Source organism: Pinus tabuliformis, chromosome X (genome assembly GCF_031772625.1).
Source record: "Pinus tabuliformis cultivar Carrire ecotype Pingquan chromosome X, CPIR1, whole genome shotgun sequence".
Lineage (NCBI taxonomy): Eukaryota > Viridiplantae > Streptophyta > Pinopsida > Pinales > Pinaceae > Pinus > Pinus tabuliformis.
Window position 1 is genome coordinate 990,710,529 of NC_142308.1, and position 18,034 is coordinate 990,728,562.

Here is an 18,034-nt window from a genome sequence, read left to right on the forward strand (position 1 = left end):
ACAAATTTCAGGACCCCTCTCTAAATGCATGAGAGGCGTTAAAATACTACTACCTAAATACTAAAAATAGTTTATTACTAAAACATAGGAGGAGGTTTAAATGACCGTCCTCATCTAAGGCAAAAATAAATAAAAAATAAAACTAAAACTGGATCTGGAATTAACTATCTATGTATCTGTTCTCTGAGATCACAAGCATTCAGCATCAGCTTGAGGAGCGTCAGTTGGCCGACCTCCGATTTTAGTTGCCCTGTGAAAACAAAATCGGAAAGTGCTGGCGCTATCTTCTCGGTAGAGTTCGTAAGGCATTTGAGAGTCATGCATTGACTGTGCGGTTTAACCAAGTACTACCAGTAAGTATCCCAATTCAACTTGGTTAACTTCTTGATGGACTCTGCTCTTTCCTCAGCTTTTTGTCTCCAGCTTGTCTGCAGTTGCTGTGCCTTTGGGAGAAATCTCGGAGCGGTCTCTGATATGAGGTTTTCTCTGTGCAGGTTTTCATTGACACAGTCAATGACATTGTTTGCCGCTGTAGCCGCTTCTTCTGCTACCTGTTCTGCCTTCCTAATCTGTGCATCCCACTTATGAAAGAGAATTTCTTTGTGGGCTTCATTGATTCTGAGCGCACCTGCTTTCTTTCCTTCTTCCAATTCCTGCCAAGTCAAATAATCAGAAATTCTTTTGTCAATTAAATCATAATCATGTTGCAAGTCCATGACTTGATTGGTAATTTTATCGCTCATCTCACAATGGGAACTCCAATGCAATATTCTTTGGCATAATGCCTCTTGTTGTTGCAAGAGTTGGTTGTTTAAGGCAAGGGATTCTGAGACAAATTCTATAAGCTTGGGATCATCTCTATGCATTTATAGCATAGCTAGCAACTAATTTTCTTTTTCGACCAAATTGTTCTGGTATCCCAGCTACATCTGTTGAAAATCTTGTTGTAATTTTTCTAACTTTTCCTTTGCTTCACAGTGGGCACTGGCTTGCTATAGTTGTTGTTGCAAAACTTGTATTTGTTCCTCTCTATCCTTAAGTAATTGTTGTACCTCAGACGCTTTATCAATGGTAGCATAAGCATAGGCTCTTGCGATCTGAGATAACTTAGTCAGATTTTCAGTAGGGTTAATGGTAGGGTCTCGCCAAAGGACGTTTAGATGCTTTGCCTCAGGTGAGAGCACACTGTCTAGTTTACTTTCCTTTCTTTGCCTTCTTACCACTACCTTGTCCTGCGGGCTATAAAATACATCTAGAGGAGGAATCTCCTCTATCTTGAGCATGATTTCAGAAGATGGGGTAATGGGAATATGCTCCATTTTTGGAGCATTTTTGATTGTTCCAATGACCATATTGTCACTGTCTGCACTGTACTCTCAGGTGTCTTCGTGTTCTGCTCTTCAGTGTTAATAAATTCATTGAATGTTTCCCATTCATTATCCAACTCAGTTATAACTTGCTTTGGTGGCTGAATGAGGGTAGGGGGAGCCTTTACCTGTGGTGTAGTCAAGACCTGTTGCTCTGGGCGCTCTTTAGATTGGGCAGTATCTCTAACTGATCCTTCACTTTTATTATGGTTGCTCTCAGACTACTTAGAGCGCTCTAGTGATTCTTTCCTAGACTTAGACCTGGACTTATCTATACCCGAACTTCCACTTAAACTGATATTGGGAGTTGTCTCCCTTATTGGTTCCAAGCATAACTTATCCAAGGGGATGTTTGCTAGTCTCCTTTCTCTGTACAATTTGAATTCTTGTAATTCTGCAGGGGGAAACTGAATTTGAGCCATATGCAAAACTTCTTTCAGTGTGTTTTTCTGTCGGAAGGTATCATCAAAAAGATCATCTTCTTTAGAAAATACCTTTATCTTGACAACAGTAGTAAAATTCTTAATGACATCAAAAGGGTCAAATTGTATCCCTGGAAACTTGAACAGTTGTAGACACAACATATTGTCTACTTCTTTGAATGCATGACCTAAATCAAATAGTGAAAACGCCCCACAGGCCACAGGAAATTGTAGCCAAATGGCCTTCTTCTTGTCTTTCAACTCTTTGCTCATTCCTCCCACCCCGTAGGTCTAGTAAGCAATTTCTCGAGCCAATAACTTATCAGGAACATATAATGGTAGCACATGAGGGGAAGCAATGCTTCCAAATACTCTAACATAGGTGAAAAACTCTTCCCCAAACCATCTTGCGACAGGGAGAATGTCAACTTCTGATTCGGGGGAAAATATTTGGGCGTCCCTATTATACAACATTCTGTGTAGAGGTAACATGACTCCATGACAAATTCTGTAAAAATATGCGATAAACTTGGAATTCCACAATTCTTTATGATAAATGTGAATGGGCAAGGGATTCTGTGTAGTCCACTTCCAACCCATTAAAGGAAATTTGGAAACATAACAGATTGCATCCATAACATAAGCAACTAAATAGAAAGGAGGATAAATCCTCTGAGTGGTAGTTCTTTTGGACCGGTAGTTCCAAATAGCTGAAGCTAAATTATCAGACAATATCTGAGCCCAATCCATAATAGTGGCGTTAGTGGATGCATCTAATAAGGGTAGCCACTCAGATGAGAACTTGTTGATGTCGGGCCTTCCAAATAGTCTACATAGCATAACAACAACAAAGCAATATGGGGAGGAGAGGGAACCAATACTGTACATACCGTGTTTGTCCTTTTTCAATGGTTCTTCCCTCGCCGACCAATTCTTGGTGCACTCTGCCAAATCTTCGTTTTCTTGGCGAACTTCTCCATGAATTGTTTGTTGTAGGTTGCCTGCGGCTCTGGTAGATGATACATAAGTCTTAAATCTTGTGGAGTGAATGACGCAATGAGGTCTTGGCCTCGAGACTTGAATTGTCTGTCTATTATATCAACACTGTCCAATACCCACTTGACCATGTCTGTGTATGGAAGAGTCTTAGTTCTTGCTACTATTCGATGAAGGAATGAACATGCAAGTTCAGTGATTGATGCCTTAGATGACCTACGCTAGTCTGCTGTTGCTTTAACTTCCATGACTTTGGGATTTTATTCTTCGAGCAGACTGTACATGCCTTCCCAAGTGGTTATGCCGACATCTCTGTTATAGGTGGTGTCTGTGTATAAGGGCGTCATCTCTTTGTCCTCAGCAACCAGAGCTTTTCCCTTCTTTCCCATTACGCTCTGCAAACTACTATGCATATTATTCTGCTTGCTGCTCTTGTAAATTTACAATTGAGTAAAGAATAATGTTAAGAGATAAGGAGATGGGAAAGCTCTTTAATTCTGAAATCATATTAGACATATCACCCTACATGAAACAACCTTTCGATCAGATCTAAATCTTATCTCATAAATGGCCATCAACTAGCCAATAAATTGACATTAATGCCCATAACTCGGTATCGGATTACGAAAATTATTTTATTGAACAATGAGCCCTGCAGATCTACGATAAATCGATTTTGTGATTTCCTTTGCAATATCGTAGATCGCAATATCACTTATCCGTTTCGTTAACAATCATTTATCACCTTATGCGTCTGCGAGTTGCGATTTGCGAGATGCCATATTGCATATTGCTGGATCGAGATATTTCTTTTTTAGGTGATACTTGCGATATATGAAATTCGTGATGTGCGATGAGTTTTTAAGGCGCGCGATCTCGCATCACGTTTTCACAATTTCGAAAGCTTATTTATATGATGTCCTCCATTACCCTTTGTGATGCGATGTTTTATTGTTGAGAGAACGATTTTATTCGAAACTTATCATAAAAATTAAGTTTTTTGGGTTTTGCGGGTGTTTTCCTAAGTTTATGATAGTATGTTTTATTCAAAGGGAAATATAAATGCTACTTTTTATTTTTTTAGAAGGGTCCCCTTTTTTTTAGTTTTATTACCAATACTAAATAAAAAGGAGGGTTGTTGCTGGCCACAAGAAGTTGCTACAGGGGAAACTTGGATGCTACAGGAGAAACATGGCTGCCACATGAGAGACATACTTTGTGCTACAGGAGAAACATATTTTCTATAAGGTAAGACATTGTGCTACAGGAAAGTCCAGAGAGATGCAAAAAACATGATTTTGAGCAAATTTACACTAGATTTGAAGAGGTACATCTAAGAGAAGGGTAAGTACACATTTTTCTCTGCCATACGTGGACAAGAAACCTGCAAAACCTCACATTCCTTCAACCAAAATTCGATAGCTGTTTCAGAGTAAAAAATTGAATGAGAATGTTTCTTTTGAGTTAAGGTAAGAAAGGAAATGGAATTATTTTTGAGTTGAGTCTGAAGTTTTCCGTACTCTAACTAGTATGGATAATACTGCTCTTTTACCCTCGTGGTAGATTGGGAGTATTGGTTTACAAAAATTAAGAAAATCACTGAGACAAATCATGGGGGGAGTAGTTTCAATTGAAGAGAGTTCGCAGACTAGTCAAGGATGTTAATTATCACATATGTTGTGGACAGTGTTTGAAAAATTGTATCATGGGAAAACATTGTGGAAATTAATAAGGAGAATTTTCTTAAGACATAATCACAAGCCTAATTAGAACTTGGAGAAAAGGATGGATCTACAGAAGGAGCTAGAGAAGAAGAGGAAGAGTATGGAGCAAGATAAGATGTGCCAAAATTCCTTTTGAGGTAGCTTTGGATGTTGAGGAGGCCACCGAGGCCATGAATGAGGCACAATAAGGTCACTAAGTTGCTCAGAGGATGAGAAACACTTTCAGTAGGGGGTATGACGGGCCTCAAAATTAGATATAAATTAAGGCCCATCTGACCATCCTTTAGAAAATTAAACATCTCTTTTTGTATTAGATGACATATTTTTAACTTTAATATGTTCATTAGGAATATTTAGAGATAATTGCATATTTGTGCCTAATATTATTTATTTCTATAGAATATTGTGAGAATCTTGGGTAGATTATGAAGATTTGGAGGAGGAGATAATCTAGGGAGTTGCTCCTTGCTAAAGGAAGATCAATATTGGATAATAAATGAACAAAATATTATGAAATTATTGAGAAATTCTGGAGCTCTAGTGATTGAGAAAATCTAAGAAAGTGTTCTATGTCATTTAATGTAGATTCTTAGTGTTGGGATCCAGATTCACTATTTGAGGGATTTTGGAGGGGAAATCTTCCTCCTTTCAAGGAGAATGCTTCCTCATCATTTTATATAAGTATCAATTCGAAATGGCCTCCGGGGCCATGCATTTCTTAGTTTGCTTATGAAGAAAACTTGTTATCTAGTAGCCCCACTTTCATTTCTAGCAGGGATGTACTTGGATTGATTCAAATAACGAAGTTTGGTGCCATTTTTAGCTTCTAAGGCTTGGTTTCATTTATAGGACTCTAATTTTCCTTGGGATTGGCCATCCCATGAGCCTCAGACCCCTCTTGTACAATTTCTTTATTTTCTTTGAATGTCTTTTTCACTTGCATCTCTTATTTCCACATTTACTATTCATGCATCTTTTGTTGTAGGTTACATTGGTTAAATGATTGAAGAAAGTTATTTTTCAGTTTATATACAGTGTCACACGCATAATGAATCCTTAGAAAGACTTTGAAAAATCATCCTTATCATTGATATACTTGGATTGGGTTACTATTTCATGAATCTAGAATTTCTGGAAGTCCCTTGTAGCAAAGTAGTAGTAATTTCTGCTATTTTTTAGAACATGTTAATGAGATTCATTTGAGTTGATTTTGTTATCACTCAGGTTGTTCCCTTTGACTCCCAAGGGAATACGGCCGAGGTAACCACTAACCAATCTTTGGGTCACAGGTTCTAGCATACCTATGACCAGAGAGGGCTCTCTCTTTATGTTTTAGCTTTGTTTGTATAGTATTTTAGGCTAGCTATGATGCTCGAGGTTTTGTTTTTGGAATTTGCTGGATGATGACTTCAGTCAAGATATATATGTTCTCACCAGAGTGTTCTAGGCCATTGGGCATGGAGTCAGTGGTCCTTTAGTTGTTTGATATGCTGTGTTGATACAGTAGTGATGCTGCAGAGCCAAATAAGTGTCTGGGAAACAATATTTTGAAATTGTGATTAAGTGTGATGTATCCAGGCTATGAAAGGCAATTAAGAATCTTCCAATAAACTGATATGGAGAAAAAGTGAGAATATTATTTAGAAGCAGTGAAGAATTTCTAGATAACATTCATATTTATAGAATTAATGAAAACATGAGCAATTAAGAATTCGTGTCCATGATTAATTCTGAAGAAAACATTTACAACAGTAAAGATTGAGCACAAGGTGTAACCAAACATATCCTGCACTATTCCTTTTCTCTACTGCTAGATCAGTGAAACATGAGTATGATTTAATAAACATAAGAAGACAAAACAAAGATTGAGAAAAACTTATTATTCCCTCAGACAGCACAAGAATTCTGTAACAACATGCATGGCATCAGCAAGACATCAAACTTTCAGGAAATCACTGAGCTTGTCCAACCCTTTGCATTAGATAATCTAAAAGTATACAATACATTTGCCTCAGAGTGAAAATCACCAACCCCTCATACGTTGCTAGGGGAAGTATATATACACAATTTTCATAAGAAAAATATCTAGCTGAAGAGTAAATGCTTCATTAATGTCACACCAACTCCTGAAGCATTGTAGCTGAGGGAGTAAATGCTGTAGTAACTCTTCAGTGCCTTAGCTGTCCAAAATGGTCAGAAGATGTTGACTTTGTGGCTGGTTGGAGTCGGTTGAGGATACGCTGTCCAAAAAGTGCGTATATCTTATTCTTTGCTTGCTGCCGCTGTCTTTTGCTGAGTCACCTTCCAGCTGCCTTTAATGCTGTTTGACTTTTGCTGAGCTGTAGCTGACTGGGATGGAACATCTGAAGTTATTGTGGCAAAATTTGAAGCATTGCTTGCCACCAATCCTCCTTGGGCATTTGGTGTCTTCGGATCTTCACCAAAGTCTCATCTGCTTCCGTATATCTGTAAAAATTTGGAGGAACCTCAAAAAGGTGGTGGATTTCATTTTCAATAAAAAATATATTCTCAAGTTTCTGTAGAAGACTCTGCCCTGTTCGAGGCCCTGCCTCCTCAGAAGTACTGCCTGATGCAGTAATTTGATTTTCCACAAAGGTGGACATCCTGTTTGCATATTGCTCACGGGGGAGCAGTCTTCCCGTGCTGTTTAGTAGGCTAGGCAGTCCCTTGGCTTGCAGTGCTCCCAATTTGGCCTTGTACTCATCCACCTCAGCCTGAATTTCATAGCACTTCCTTTCCATAGTTTGTACATAATTTTTGAGAGTGAGTACCTTTTTAACTGTAAGGACAGACTCTGTTCTGTTGACAATATTGATGGCTGCCAGTTCTTCCTTTGTCTGCCTGTTCAAAAAATCTATCAATCTATTGGCCAGCTCCGGCCTGTTTCCCAGCACTATTCTGGCCCTTTGAATCTCTGTTTGTGCTTGGCCAATCAAATCCATCTGCTCATGCACAGTCTTAATTGATTTCCATTGCTTGGTGATGGATTGGTCAATGCGGGCCCACAAAATTCTTTTGATTTCTGCCATAGTAGTCTCTAGTTTGAGCTCCTTTTCCAAAGTCTTTATTTTCTCTTTCAAGGCCTTTATTTCTCTGCCTTGTTCTGCCACAGTCATTTTTGATTTATCATATTTGGCATCTAGTTCTGCCAACTTTTCCTTGGCCTGCTTTATCTCATTTGCCTGGAGCTCCATTTCTTTAATGGCCTTAGTTAGTTCTTCCATACTTGTGCTGGAGTCTGGAGCTGTTGTTTTTGATGCTTCTGTTGTTGGTGTTGTTGTTACAGGGGCTACTGCTGCCTCTGTAGTTGTTGCAGTGGTTGAAGTGGTTGGAGGAGCTTGGGATGTAGATTCTCCCTGCTTATCTTGTAGTAAGCCTTCAAGCTCTTTCTCTAAATCAAGGACCTTCTGGTTGAGCTGCATTATAAGATCCAGCTGCTCATCGGCTTCCTTTTCCTTCTGTAACTCTGCTGTTTGAGGGTGTTCGGTGGGCAGCAACTTTAATCTTTTCTTCAATGCATTTAGGTCATCTTCCTTTTTCTTCATGAGGGCCCTCACGCCCTTTGGGTCCTGGGGATCATGTCCTAGATCAATAATGATGTCCTCTAATGACTTGATCCTGTTATCTTTGGCCATGGAGGACATTCTCTCAAAATCCAACTGAATGTTGGTATTTTTCAATGATTCTTTTAATTCATGGGCCATGGATGCCCTGTCCACCAAGGTGGCATAGACCATTTCTCCAGTGTGCTTGTGGAGTTCTATTTGGTCCATGGGGTGAATGTCTTTTGCCATGACTTCCACCCTTGTCCTCACATAATCCGCAGCTGATTGAGGCTGCGGCACCTTGGGTTTGAAATGACTGAGGATCATCTTCTCCTCTTGGATGTCATATACAGACATCAGTCTTTCTTGTTTGGCTGGTGTTGCCTTTAGAAACTGCTTATATACTTCTACTCTCAGCAAGTCGTTTTGGGCCTTGATTTGCTTGAAAGAAGCCTTAGTGATTTTGGGCTTCTTGCTCTGCTGAGAGGAGGAGGACACCTCCAAACCAAGTTGTAATCCCTGCTCCTGCTGAAAGGAGCTTGTACCTGTATGTTGGCTGCCTTCTCCATCTTTCCTTGAACTGTCAAGGACTTCTTCACTGATTTCTTCTATCTCTGGAGAATCAACCCTTTGCCTCTTGGCCTGGGGTTGCTGGGAGGATCCACTAGCAGGAGTGGACTCTTCTCTGTCTCTTTTCATACCCCTCTCCTCATGTGCTGGGGTCTGCAAAATTGGTGCTGCTGGTGGCTCAGTTTGTGGAGGAGGGGTGTGCTCTTGTTGCTGCCCTATTGAGGAGGCAGGCTGTTCTTTGACTGTTTGTTCTTCAGCACCCATTATTCCTTTACCCTTGTCTGTACCTCGTGCTGCTGCGGAAGATGTCTGTGTTGTTGGTGCAGTTATTGTGCCCGAGGTTCCTTCTCCCACTGGGTGTGGTCGCTTGAAGATTACCTGCTGCACAGAATCCAAGTCAAGAGTCTTTTCCAAATCCTTGACATTCTTTTGCATTATCTCTTCTTCAGTTAATTTTTCAATTAAAGTGTCTGGCAGCCATTCTTGCTGATTGGCATATTTTTCAATATGTGGGTACTTGCAATGCTCATAGCCTAACAGCTTATACTTAACTCTTCTAGCAGTGATGAAGCCTTCAGGGTCATAGGGGACCCAACGGAAGCTTTTTGAGAGCATGTACTTATCTTTAAGGATTAGCTCAGCATCTTGCCATCCCTCTTTTTTATTCATTATGAAGGGGCCCAGGTGGTGCTTGAACTTGAGATGGGCTTTCTTTTTGGAGCTGTGAAAGTGAGTGAGGTCAGAGTGAATTAGCTGCCTATAATACTCCAAGGCAAATAGCCTCATGGGCACATATTTTGGGAGCCTGTATGGACAGAGCTCACAGCCATAGACTCTGATGACTGTATGATCCTCATATAGGTACCAATCACCTATTTTGTAATTCTTGGAGAGCTGCAGGACCTTCTGTATTTCAAATGATATTCTGGGAGGAGGGGACCTCATTAATAAACAAGAGACTGGATAAACAAACTGATCAATGAATTCACAATATGAATATGGTGACTTTTGCACTTGATGATAGACAGATGTCCAGAAGATAACAGATCTTCTTTCCCCTTTAGAGTCCAGCTTTTTGATGTAGCATGGAAAAGCCTCGGACTGATAGTACATGAAAAGGTGGTAGATATAAGATGAATACTTGAAGATGCCCTCTCTGTCTACTTTGCACAGCTGATCATGAATCTTGTTAGCTATGAATTTGGCAAAATTATATTTGCGGGCAGGGGGTTGGCCTGGGCTATAAGCAGCTAAAAATACCAGCATTGTTTCATCCACATGCTCACTGGTTTTGTATCCCAGCACATAAGCAATCATGTCCAACAGAAGTCTGCCTATATCAGTAAAATAGACATCCAAGTAGGGAGGTGGCCCTGTGGGCTGGCAGTCAGGCCTCATAAATATCTTGGTGATTTTCTGAATGTCTTCACTGGACATCTTGGCACCTGTGTCCAGCAGATAGTTCATGGAGAAAGGGAACAACAACTCAGTTTGATTGAAGTTAAGCATCTGGTTGATGGATTCAGCATTAATGTGAAAGAGGATGCTCCCAGATGGAGACTTAACAGCTCTGTGCTGCACATCATAATTTTCAGCACATAGGCGAATAATCTCTGGAAAAATGTTGACAGAGGGGAGACAGTAGTATGGCAGATTTGACTCCCATATCCCATATGTATCCTTGCCATTCAGGTAGTCATCTCTCAATTGCCTGAAGGTCTGCAAATGGTCCCTGTTACCCACAAAGTCTTGGATGAGGTAGTCCCTGTCAGCAAGAGGCAAGGACTCCAGGTCTTTATTTGGTGCATTTATGGGAGCAACACTGAGGGCTGTGGGTGCAGGAGCAGCCATTATGTAGTCTGAATTGAATAAGGTAAGTGTAATAGCTTGCAAGGATCCTCCAAATTCAAGTGACAGACTCAATGTAGATGATGCTAGAAATTCTCTCCAAATGGAATAGGCAGGCTATGCAGGACTGTCTCTGCTTTGCTTGGGTCAATTTACAGAGATTGTGAATTGATGAAGATGAATTGCAGAGGGTATGTAGGATTCAAGCTGGTGAAATGCAGCTTTGGGCATGCACCCGGCAAAAGGAACAATGCCGGGTAGCTCAAGGATAAATTTGTGACTTTAGGCCGTGAGTTTATCGTTTAATATCAAATTTATGATGTTGGGGCAATGCAGGTTACTTTAGTTCAAATTTAAGAAGTAGACAGCTTCAATTTTGGGATTTGACAGGTACTTAATGGAGAATTTGCAGAGAATGACATGCATAGGGGCAAAACAAGAGAATTATGGTGAATACCTGGATAAACAGCACGGAAAGCCTTCGGGTTGAACAGTGGGTGCTCAATACAGCTGAATTGACGAGTTGTGACGGCTGCAACTGAGAATTTGGCGGTTGGGAGGCAATTTCGCGATGAAGAGGCAACAACGGCTCGGTCACTTTCGCTCGAAAATGACATAAAACGGTCAAAACCGTGCTTTTTAATAACAAATTTGGACAAAAAGGGTCATTGGCGCTTTTCCGCCGATGACGTCAGCATGACGTCATGGCGGGCCCGGGGTACGGAGGGTGACGTGGACGCTGAGCTGGAGGCCAGCGTGGCTGGACACGGTGGTGGGCGGAGGCGGCACGACGTCATGATGACGTGTGGGTGACGTGGTGCCAGAGGGGCGGTATCGGGGAGGTGGTAAGCGGTCTCCCCGCACCACCTTTGGGCGAAGGCGGTATCGGGGAGGGGGGCTCCGAACAACCCCACCGATCGCCACGCGTCCCGTGTACGGGAACCAATACCACTATCTCCCCGGACGTTAAAGGGAGACGGGTCGAGATCTGAAAAAGACCGCCCACCGTTGGATCGGGGGCGGCGGACGATGGACGGCTGGCGGGCGGCTGCAACTTGTCGTGCATGTTGGGGGGGGACCCGCCAGCGGATTAAAATATTCCGTTTAATATTTGGGGTCGGAACTTTGGGTTAGGGGGTTTTCGAGGGTTTTTGAATTAATCTGTCGGGGGAAAAAGGGTTAGAATTAGGTTTGAGCAGAGGGAAAGGGGTTTTTTGTGAAATTTTTTAGGAAAAAAGGGGAAATGAGGGTTTAGGGTAGGTTATCACTCTGACCAGAGGTTAGAGAAATCCAAAGCAGGGTTGACCATAGTCCCTGGTGGACTAATGTCTCCCTTAGACAAACTTATTTAGCTATAGTGCTAAAGGGGGGATATTTATACATTGCTTGGGGTTTATACACCATGGTGTTATAATAGTAGGGGAAAGGGAAACATAGGGGATTTGATGTAAATACAGTTAGTAGTTAGTACTGGGGGGGGATGAGAATGGGAAGTGGTAGTTACTAAGCTTTTCAGGAATCAAACTTAGTTAGGAAGTAGATCAAAATGAAAAGAATTTTTACACAAGAAATGTGGCTTCTTTTCAAAGAAAGAAGTCATTTATGACATAAAATTTGTACAAATGAAGAGTATAAAGAGGACGGACCAGGCAGATCCTGCAGTGCCCATGGGAGGTTAGTGAGAAACTTTGAAGGGGATGAGGGAAGTTAGTGATGATTTGGCACTTTGCCATATAGGCCATTGCTCTTGCCTTTCCTGCTGATGGCCACTTTGATTTGCTCCAAGTGATGTGCTTGGATTTTGCTTTCTGCAACCTTCAACTACCTACCCTGTCTACTATGCCTAAATTTTTTTCTTTACTTTGTATGGGTGCACTTGGTCTTGCAAACCCTGATAATTTTCTTTCTTTTTGCTGCCCTCCTATCTAAGTCTACCCTTATGACTTCCAAGGGCCCAGATTAAGCAGTTGGGCTCCTTTCTTTCTCTATCAACCTAGTCATCTGTCAAGCTTGAACTGTTTGAACAGGTACTTCTTCTCTAGTCTACAACATAAAATTTAAAACATGGAGAGGCCCAGCTTGAGCTGTTGGGCCACCCATCAAAGTAGCAGTGGCAATTTGAAATAGCCACTTTCATGGTCTTTGTTTGGGGTTCATTTCTTTTATTTTTTCTTTGACCAATTCATTTTCTTGCCCTTTGATTTTTCTTTTAAGGCATACCCTCTTTACATTTTTTAAACTGTCTGTTTCTTTCACAAAAATGGAACCTTAGCAGCATGGAAGGTAGACATTTTTGGCACTTCCACTGTCAATCATGAGAGATGAGAACCTATTGGTATAGGAGGCTAACAGTGGCTCCACTTGGGGATGGCTTTTCCAGGTGAAAAGCCAAGAACAACAGGTCAGATTGCCTGAATTTGCTTCCCTGTTGCTGGCTGAATTTCTGTGTTTGTTGGAGACCAATGCTTAGGATCCTGGATGTTTGCAGGCAGCACCCAGTGAGCTGATTTGCTGTGAATTTTTAGATCTGTTTTTCATCTGTTTCTCAAGCTTTCTTTTCATGATTTGATAGTTACCCTTTGCTTTCCTTGCTGCCCAAATGCCAGGATCCATATTTCCCAAAAATATCATAGTATATCATCCTGGTCTTCTCAAAAATGTGATGCACTTGCTTCTTTATTTATTTGCTGTAATTGAAAATACTGGGAATACAAATATTTATGTACAATACATGCCTGTTTAGTGTTTAATCAAGGGAGTCAAAATAATGCTTGAGCATTCTCCCATTAACTGGGCCTTCCTCAGTGTCTGAACCATCCACACTTCTCAAAAAATAAGTATTATTTCCTTGTATGGCATAAATGACATAGGGTCCCTTCCATAGAAAATCAAACTTACCATGTTTGCCTTTGTCCTCTCTTCTGGAATCCCATCTTAACACTTTATTTCCAATAAAGAAATCTTCAGCTTTGGTTCTTTTGTCAAATATTCTTTTGATCTTTTCTTGTAGAACTTGAGTTCTTTGATAGACTTCTTCTCTTGTTTGCTGTAAATGAATTGTTTGATTAATTCTTCTTTGGATGTCATTGGGCTCAGCTTGTATTTCTTGCAGCAACTTAATCACAGGAATTCCTAGAGATGTAGGAAACTTTGCTTCTAGCCCATAAACCAATTCATATGGACTCATGCCAATTGATCTCTTGGTGGTCAACCTATCTGCCCACAGTGCATTTACCAGCTTTTTATGCCAGTTCTTTTTGTTTTCTTCCAAAACTTTTTTAATGATGTTGATGAGACTTTTATTGGAAGATTCAGCTAGGCCATTACCTTGAGGATAATAGGCAGTGGAATGACCTAGGGTCATGTGATACTTGTGACAAAAATTGATCATTTTCTTGGACTTGAAAGCTGCGGCATTGTCTGTGATGATTTTGTCTGGATAGCCAAACCTGGACAAGATATTGGTTTCTAGAAACTGTATAATAATGGAGTCATTGGCTTGCCTACAAGGGATGGCCTCTATCCATTTGGTAAAATAGTCTGTGGCAGTGAGAATCCACCTATGCTGGCCAGAGGATGAAGGGTGAATTTCACCAATGAAGTCTAAACCCCATTGCTGAAATGGTTTCTCAGTTGAAATTGGTTTGAGTGGTAAAGGCAGCAGCTTCCTCTTGCCCTCAAAAATTTGGCATTTGTGGCAAGACATTACAAATTTCTTTACATCAACAAACAAGGAGGGCCAATAAAATCCAGCCCTTAGGATTTTATCAGCTGTGGACTTCCAGTACAAATGTCCTCCACAGTCACCTGCATGAAATTCTTTGAGGACATTGTCAGTTTCTTCTAACGTTAAGCAATTGAGTAATATTCCCTCATGATTTCTCCAAAACAAAACATTGTCAATAATACAAAACTTTGATGCTTTCATTTTCAAGAATCTTTTCTTAGTTCTGGACAACCCTGGAGGAGCTTGCAGGTTTAGTAATACAAAACATATATCAGCATACCATGGGGATTGCATAAAGGCTTGTTTGATCTGTGGAGTCGCCATCTCCTGTTCGTCGTCCAGTTCATTAATGTCAAGGGCTTGGAAATTGGTTTCAGTCATTAATTTGGCTAGGCCTTGTCCTTTTATCAGTTTGGTCGGTTTGATCTCAATGTCATATTCTAGGATGTTAGCAATCCACTTGCCTCTCTTGCCTTCAAGGCCCTCTTGGGTTAGAATATCTTTGACCACTGCATTAGGAACATAGGCAATTATATGAGAGTAAAGAATGTAGATTCTGAAATCCTTGATGGCTTTTACCAATGCATAAGCTTGTTTTTCCATGATCTGATATTTCAGGGGAGCATCCCTAAGTGCTCTGCTGAAGAATGCAATGGGTTTCTCACAGCCTTGATCATCCTTTTGTAGCAAAACAACAACAATTGTATGCTCAGAAGCAAAAGAGAATATGATAAAATCTTGATCAAATCTAGGGCTTGTTAGAACTGGTGTGTTTGTCAATGCTCTTTTGATATCCTCAAAGGCTTGTTTAGCTTCCATAGTCCATTTGACCTTGGAATCCTTTTTCAGCATATTGTTTAGCAGTCTAATGAGTTCAGCCAGATTGGGAATGAATCTCCTCAAGAAATTGATCTTCCCTAGAAAACTTTGTAATTCTTTGATGTTTCTTGGATGTGGTACTTGTAGGATAGCTTGAATTCTGTCAGGATCAATCCTAATACCATCTTTTGAGATTATATGCCCCAGGAGTTTGCCTTCCTCCAATCCAAACAGTGATTTCTTTGGGTTCAAAGATATGCCATATTTTCTACAAATTGTGAAAACCTGCCTTAACTGTTCTAAGTGCTCTTGATCTGATTTTGAAAAGGCGGTTAGATCATCAAGATAGACTACTAGGAAATCATGAAGTTCCTCGGCAAAGGCGATATCCATTGCTCTTTGGAATGTAGCCCCTGCATTTTTAAGCCCAAAAGGCATCTTAACATATTTGAATGTTCCCCAAGGTGTTGTGAAGGCAGTTTTATCTTGGTCATCCGGGTGTACTAGAATCTGATTGAATCCTGAGAAACCATCTAGTAAGGAGATCCTTGAGGCTCCCACCACCCTTTGCAAGATATGGTCCATTTTTGGTAACGGATAATGGTCCTTGAGAGATACTTTGTTCAGATTCCTAAGGTCAACACACAATCTGATTTCTCCTGTCTTTTTCCTAGTAGGTACTAGGTTTGAAATCCATTCTAAGAATCTGATTGGGGCAATGATCCCTGCTTCATACATACGTTTGACTTCTTTTTCAATGAGGGGAAGGAGGACTGGATTGATTCTCCTGAGTTTCTGCTTAAAAGGCTTCTGATTTTCTTTTAACGGTATTGTGTGTTGGATAACTGATGTATCATAAGACTTAAGGTCCTCATAGCTCCAGGCAAAGACATCTTGAAATTCTCTAAATAACTCAATGTATTTCAACTTCTGTTCAGGAGGTAATGCTTTGGATAATTTGACCATTTTGGGACGTTCAGGTGTCCCAATGTTACAATCCTCTATTTCAGCATTCAGTGGTTGGATTTTTGGTTTTCTTGAGATATCATTTGAGTCAAACAGATCCTCCAAAGGGGTTAGACCTATGGGCAGAAAATTATCCTTTAGCTCAATTACCTCATCTTCTGCTTGAGCCAATTCCTCTGCGTTTTCTGATTGTTTCAACTCCCGTATAGTTTCACTGTCAAAAGTGGTCGGATGTAAAACCAGATCAGCTGTTTCAGCTGATATGTTCTGTGTAAATGTGCATATTTGTGGTTGATCATCTCTAGTACTAGTGTCAATGTTCATGCCCGAAAATTCTTCCTTTAAAGTGAGAAAGTTTTTTATCTGTTTGTTACTCTCAAAGACTTGCCAATTCTTGATGTTATCCGGGACTGAAGGTCTGTGTTTGATTTCAGCTGTGAATGTATGATTGGTTTTGAAAGGTAATTTACAAGTGCTGGCAAAAGTTGCCAAGCTGTGAGCATGTAGGTTGAGTTCTCTGGAAATCTTAGTCAATTGTGATTGTGAGAAGCTCTCAAGTATTTGAATAGCTGCCCCCTTGTATGATCTCAACCTCAGATCATTTGTGGTGAAATTTCCCTTCATTTGTTGTATGACCAAGTCTGAATCTCCTAAAATTGAGACTTTGGTTGCACCTAGATTTTTTAGGAGTTTCAATCCTAACAGAAGGGCTTCATACTCAGCCATGTTGTTTGTGCATCGGAAATTTAGTCTATATGCATGGCCCTCAGCTTGGTCATTGTGCATATTGTGGATCCATACTCCTGCCCCAGCTCCCAGCTTGTTTACAGAGCCATCAAATTCTAGATACCATAAAGTTTCATGATCAAGATCCGGATTGAGATTTTTAGTGACTTGGATGATGGGGAGATTTGCTTTTTGCAAGTTGTTATGCACATCATTTCCTTCTATCTTGTTAACAGCCATCACCATGGTCCCTTGGTCTTTGCAGGTAGATTGTTCATCTGATTCCTTGGTCTCTACTGTCATTAAAAGTTCAGAATAAGCTTTGTGACATATGTCAGCATTGTAGAGAATGAATGAATCCATGTCTGAGTGTATGGAATAGATTGGAAAGTTTTGGGGCTTATCTTGACTGCTTACCACATATTTCATCAGAGTTTCCCGGTACAATCTCTTTGGCTGACCAAAGACTGAAATAGTTGCATAGGACATGTCCAATTGCAGAGATCCTTGAAGTTTGGCCCCCCAGGATCTGGACAAGAGCATGCCATACTTAGGGGGTATGTCAGCTACCACTACATCCATTAAGATAGTTTTGGTTGGATATTGGACTAGGGAGACACATAAGTCTTTAATCAGACCTAAACATCTGACTTGGCTTGAATCAAATGAAAATAGATCCTTGTAGGGTCTTGTGATGTCTAAGTCAAGTTTTTCCATTACAGATTTGGGCATTAAGTTGTGTGAGGCACCAGAATCAAACATTGCATTATGTAGGACCTTGTCATGAATGTTCAGACTGACATAAAAGGGTGGTATCCCTCCGTTCTCTGTTTTTCCATTAACCTCAGGCCCAAACAGCAGTTCTGGTTGGTCATCTAGGACATTCACAACATCTTTATTGTCTGATATTTGGAGTGATCTATTTATCTGCTGTCTATAAATGTCATGTTTGGCTAATTCCGAAAGAGGAACTGATATCTTTAACTTGCTTATCTCTGTTTCCATGTTAAAAGGCTTTTCCATCTGAATTTTGGCATTCATTGCAACAGTTTTTTCCTTTTCAGCTGTATTATCAGGGGTCCTTTGTTCATAATTGGGTCTATTTTGAATAAAACTGGTGCCCTGTTTGTTTCCTAGGGGAGCATTGGCCTTTGTCTTTAATAGATGGGGTGTACTTGGCTGATTTTGAGAGGACTGTTGTTCTGAAATATCTTCCACAGTCACTTCTGTGTTAGGTGGGTTCGAGCTGCCAGCTGATGGTTGAGGAGTAGCATTTTCATTGATCTTTTTTGGTTGTTTGCTG